Below are 6,758 nucleotides of genomic sequence, written 5' to 3'. Positions count from 1 at the left end.
TGTTACACAATGGTTACCATACGTGCATGCTATAGGACTTGCAATCTTCAACACAAGTATTTCTCAAATTCATAACTACTAACTAGCACAACTAAAATATCACCATCTTTATATCTCAAAATAATTATCAAGTATCAAACTTCTCATAGTATTCAATGCACCTCTTTATGAAAGTTTTTATTATACCAATCTTGGATGCCTATCATATTAGGACCAATTATATAGCCAAAGCAAATTACCATGCTGTTCTAAAGGACTCTCAAAATAATATAAGTGAAGCATGAGAGATCAATAATTTCTATAAAATAAAACCACCACCGTGCTCTAAAAGATATAAGTGAAGCACTAGAGCAAAATTATCTACCTCAAAAGATATAAGTGAAGCACATAGAATATTCTAATAAATTCCGATTCATGTATGTCTCTCCCAAAAGGTGTGTACAGCAAGGATGATTGTGGTAAACTAAAAAGTAAAGACTCAAATCATACAAGACGCTCCAAGCAAAACACATATCATGTGGTGAATAAAAATATAGCCTCAAGTAAAGTTACCGATGGACGAAGACGAAAGAGGGGATGCCTTCCGGGGCATCCCCAAGCTTAGGCTTTTGGTTGTCCTTGAATTTTACCTTGGGGTGCCTTGGGCATCCCCAAGCTTAGGCTCTTTCCAATCCTTATTCCATAATCCATCAAATCTTTACCCAAAACTTGAAAACTTCAAAACACAAAACTCAACAGAAAATCTCATGAGCTCCATTAGTATAAGAAAACAAACCACCACTTAAGGTACTGTAATGAACATATTCTTTATTTATATTGGTGTTAAACCTACTATATTCCAACTTCTCTATTGTTCATACCCTCCAATACTAGCCGTAGATTCATCAAAATAACCAAACAACACACGAAAAACAGAATCTATCAAAAACAGAATAGTCTGTAGTAATCTGTAGGTTTCGAATACTTCTGTAACCCCAAAAAGTTCTGAAATAAATTGGTGGACGTGAGGAATTTTTCTATTAATCATCTTCAAAAAGAATCAACCTAATCGCACTCTCCAGTAAAAAATGGCAGCAAATCTCGTGAGCGCTAAAGTTTCTATTTTTTTACACCAAGATCGCAAAAACTTCCCGCAAGTCTTCCCAAAGGTTCTACTTGGCACGAACACTAATCAAAAGCATAAAACCACATCCAAACAGAGGCTAGATGATTACTTATTACTAAATAGAACCAAAAAGCAAGAAACAAAAATGAAATTGGGTTGCCTCCCAACAAGCGCATCTCAAGAATAGATCTAGGTATTACCATGATAATGATAAGGCAAATCACGAAAACTCATCTCATACTCCCTACGTTCAGCGGCAAGTTTCCTTTGTGGCAAGAAAAAGTAATCAAAAGGGCTAAATTTAATGGGACAGAAGTCCCCAAGATCAAGCTCGGGAGGTATTGATTCCTCCTTTGGCCCCTCATGTTGCACAACCAATTCACCATTATAAGCATTCTTTTGGCAAAAAGTCATGAGCCTTTGTTCAAGGGAAAATCCAACCCATTGTTTTGTATAGAAAAATTATCATTTAGTTCAGAGATCTCGTCAACAAGAATATCGGTAGGAACCTTCTTTCTAAGGTTTTCATTAAAAGCAACAAGATCTAAAGATCGTAAGCGCATTATGTCCTCTTGATAAAAAAGGATTGCTTCTATGGGCGGACGACCGGCATCCACCCTATAATGCGCAAAAATTTGATTGTCCTCTTTTATTTTAAATCTGAACTCATGAGCTAAAAATATGGTAGCTGCTCACTTAACAGAAGAATGCTCAATATTAGAAAATTCTAGAAAGGTCCTCTGTATGCAAGGATGCATATGGATAAATTGTCTTTCAAGTTCAACAACAAGCAATGATATAGCATCTGCAAGACTACTAGTTTTATGAAGAATAGGCCCTCTCAAGGTGGGAAAAGCACCGGCACAAGTAAATAAATCTTGAATAACTCCTTTTCCAATAATATTACCACTACCAATCCAAAACTTTTTAGTATGTAAAATAGTAAGTTCTTCATGAGGATCAACAAAAGCTTCCAAGTTTTCCATGTTATTACTATCCTTATCAACAATAACCTCCCCAATTTCAGACATGATGTCAGTAAGAGGCAAGCGAAAATAAGCAAACAGAAAAAGAGGCGAATAAAATGCCAAGGGTGAAGTGGGGGAGAGGAAAACAAGAGGCAAATGGCAAATAATGTAATGCGAGGGATAAGAGTTTGTGATGGGTACTTGGTATATCTTGACTTGTGCATAGATCTCCCCAGCAACGGCGCCAGAATTCCTGCTTACTACCTCTTGGTTTTCCCTTGAAGAGGAAAGGGTGATGCAGCAAAGTAGCGTAAGTATTTCCCTTAGTTTTTGAGAACCAAGGTATCAATCTAGTAGGAGACTACATGCAAGTCACCTCGCACCTACACAAACAAATAAGAACCTCGCAACCAACGCGATAAAGGGGTTGTCAATCCCTTCACAGTCACTTACGAGAGTGAGATCTGATAGAGATAATAAGATAATTTTTTTTTGGTATTTTTATTATATAGATTGGAAAATAAAGATTGCAAAGTAAAATAGATTGGAAACTTATATAATGGAAAGTAGACCTGGGGGCCATAGGTTTCACTAGTGGCTTCTCTCAAGATAGCATACATATTACGATGGGTAAACAAATTATTGTCGAGCAATTGATAGAAAAGTGCATAATTATGAGAATATCTAGGCATGATCATGTATGTAGGCATCACGTCCGCGACAAGTAGACCAAAACGATTCTACATCTACTACTATTACTCCACACATCGACCGCTATCCAGCATGCATCTAGAGTATTGAGTTCATAAGAACAGAGTAATGCATTAGGCAAGATGACATGATGTAGAGAGATAAACTCAAGCAATATGATATAAACCCCATCTTTTTATCCTCGATGGAACAATACAATACGTGCCTTGTTGCCCCTGCTGTCACTAGGAAAGGACACCGCAAGATTGAACCCAAAGCTAAGCACTTCTCCCATTGCAAGAAAGATCAATCTAGTAGGCCAAACCAAACTGATAATTCAAAGAGACTTGCAAAGATAACAAATCATACATAAAAGAATTCAGAGAAGATTCAAATATTGTTCATAGATAAATTTGATCATAAACCCACAATTCATCGGATCTCGACAAACACACCGCAAAAAGAATTACATCGAATAGATCTCCAGGAAGATCGAGGAGAACTTTGTAATTTGTATTGAGATCCAAAGAAAGAGAAGAAGCCATCTAGCTAATAACTATGGACATGAAGCTCTGTGGTAAACTACTCACGCATCATCGTAGAGGCTATGGTGTTGATGTAGAAGCCCTCCGTGATTGATTCCCCCTCCGGCGGAGCTCCGGAAAAGGCCCCTAGATGCGATCTCTTGGGTACAGAAGGTTGCGGCGGTGGAAATAGGGTTTCGTGGTGCTCCTGGATGTTTTTGGGGTATATGGATATATATAGGAGGAAGAAGTAGGTTGGTGGAGCTGCGAGGGGCTCATGAGGGTGGGGGCGCGCCTCCCTGCCTCATGGCCTCCTCCTCCTTTCTTGACGTCTACTCCAAGCCCCCTGGATCACGTTTGTTCCAAAAACAACTCTCCCGAAGGTTTCATTCCGTTTGGATTCTGTTTGATATTCCTTTTCTGTAAAACACGGAAATAGGCAAAAAACAGCAATTTGCACTGGGCCTTGGGTTAGTAGGTTAGTCCCAAAAAGAATATAAAATTTTATAATAAAGCCCATTAAACATCCAAAACAGATAATATAATAGCATGGAACAATCAAAAATTATAGATACGTTGGAGACATATCAAGCATCCCCAAGCTTAATTCCTGCTCGTCCTCAAGTAGGTAAATGATAAAAATAGAATTTTTGATGTGGAATGCTACCTAGCATAATTCTCAATATAATTTTCTTTATTGTGGCATGAATATTCAGATCCGAAAGATTCAAGACAAAAGTTTAATATTGACATAAAAATAGTAATACTTCAAGCATACTAACTAAGCAATCATGTCTTCTCAAAATAACATGGCCAAAGAAAGTTCATCCCTACAAAATCATATAGTTTGGTCATGCTCCATTTTCGTCACACAAGAATGCTATCATCATGCACAACCCTGATGACAAGCCAAGCAATTGTTACATACTTCAATATGCTCAAACTTTTTTCAATTTTCACGCAATACATGAGTGTGAGCCATGGATATAGCACTATGGGTGGAATAGAATATAATGATGGGGGTTATGTGGAGAACACAAAAAGGAGAAAGTCTCACATCGGCGCGGCTAATCAACGGGCTAGGGAGGTGCCCATCAATTGATGTCAATGTAAGGAGTAGGGATTGCCATGCAACGGATGCACTAGAGCTATAAATGTATGAAAGCTCAACAAAAGCAACTAAGTGGGTGTGCATCCAACTTGCTTGCTCACGAAGACCTAGGGCATTTGAGGAAGCCCATTGTTGGAATATACAAGCCAAGTTCTATAATGAAAAATTCCCACTAGTATATGAAAGTGACAAAACAAGAGACTCTCTATCATAAAGATCATGGTGCTACTTTGAAGCACAAGTGTCAAAAACAGGATAGTAGCATTGTCCCTTTTTATTTCCTTTTTTATTTATTTTTTTGGGCCTTCTTTTTTTGGCCTTCCCCTATTTTGGGGACAATTCTCTATTAATGATGATCATCACACTTCTATTTATTTACAACTCAATGCTTACAACTCGATACTAGAATAAAATATGACTCTATATGAATGCCTTCGGCGGTGTACCGGGAGAGGGGCAATGAATCAAGAGTGACATGTATGACAAATTATGCATAGTGGCTTTGCCAAAAATACGATGTCAACTACAAGATCATGCAAGGCAATATTACAATGATGAAGCGTGTCATAAATGAAACGGTGGAAAGTTACATGGCAATATATCTCAGAATGGCTATGAAAATGCCATAATAGGTAGGTATGGTGGCTGTTTTGAGGAAGATATAAGGAGGTTTATGTTTGATAGAGCGTATCATATCACGGGGTTTGGATGCACCGGCGAAGTTTGCACCAACTCTCAAGGTGAGAAAGGGCAATGCACGGTACCGAAGAGGCTAGCAATGATGGAAAGGTGAGAGTGCATATAATCCATGGACTCAACATTAGTCATAAAGAACTCACATACTTATTGCAAAAATCTACAAGTCATCAAAAACCAAGCATTACGCGCATGCTCCTAGGGGGATAGATTGGTAGGAAAAGACCATCGCTCGTCCCCGACCGCCACTCATAAGGAAGACAATCAAAGAACACCTCATGTTTCAAATTTGTTACACAACAGTTACCATACGTGCATGCTACGGGACTTGCAATCTTCAACACAAGTATTTCTCAAATTCACAACTACTCAACTAGCACAACTCTAATATCACCATATTTATATCTCAAAACAATTATCAAGTATCAAACTTCTCATAGTATTCAATGCACCTCTTTATGAAAGTTTTTTATTATACCAATCTTGGATGCCTATCATATTAGGACCAATTTTATAGCCAAAGCAAATTACCATGCTTTTATAAAGGACTCTCAAAGTAATATAAGTGAAGCATGAGAGATCAATAATTTCTACAAAATAAAACCACCACCGTGCTCTAAAAGATATAAGTGAAGCACTAGAGCAAAATTATCTAGCTCAAAAGATATAAGTGAAGCACATAGAGTATTCTAATAAATTCTGATTCATGTGTGTCTCTACCTAAAGGTGTGTACAGAAAGGATGATTGTGGTAAACTAAAAAGCAAAGACTCAAATCATACAAGTGTTGGGTTATGCAGTAATTTCAAAAAAATTCCTACGCACACGCAAGATCATGGTGATGCACAGCAACGAGGGGGGGAGTGTTGTCTACGTACCCACGCAGACCGACTACGGAAGCGTTGACGCAACGTAGAGGAAGTAGTCGTACGTCTTCCCGATCCGACCGATCCAAGCACCGTTACTCCGGCACCTCCGAGTTCTTAGCACACGTACAGCTCGATGACGATCCCCGGGCTCCGATCCAGCAAAGCTTAGGGGAGGAGTTCCGTCAGCACGACGGCGTGGTGACGATCTTGATGTTCTACCGATGTAGGGCTTCGCCTAAGCACTACAATGATATGATCAAGGTGGAATATGGTGGCAGGGGGCACCGCACACGGCTAAGGAACGATCAACTTCTGTGTCTAGGGGCGCCCCTGCCTCCGTATATAAAGGAGCCAAGGGGAGGGGGCCGGCCAGCCAAGGAGGGGGCGCCAGGAGAGTCCTACTCCCTCTGGGAGTAGGATCCCCCCCAATCCTAGTTGGAATAGGATTCCTTGAGGGGGGAAAGAGAGAGGGGGGGCCGGCCACCTCTCCTAGTCCTAATAGGACTAGGGGAGGGGGGAGGCGCGCGGCCACCTTGGGCTGCCCTTTTATCCTTTCCACTAAAGCCCACTAAGGCCCATATAGCTCCCGGGGGGTTCCGGTAACCTCCCGGTACTCCGGTAAAATCCCGATTTCACCCGGAACACTTTCGATATCCAAACATAGGCTTCCAATATATCAATCTTTATGTCTCGACCATTTCGAGACTCCTCGTCATGTCCATGATCACATCTGGGACTCCGAACAACCTTCAGTACATCAAAATGCATAAACTCATAATAACTGTCATCGTAACGT

This window comes from Triticum urartu, chromosome 2A (genome assembly GCF_056163025.1).
Source record: "Triticum urartu cultivar PI428250 chromosome 2A, HENAU_Tu73, whole genome shotgun sequence".
Lineage (NCBI taxonomy): Eukaryota > Viridiplantae > Streptophyta > Magnoliopsida > Poales > Poaceae > Triticum > Triticum urartu.
This window is presented reverse-complemented; position numbering follows the sequence as displayed.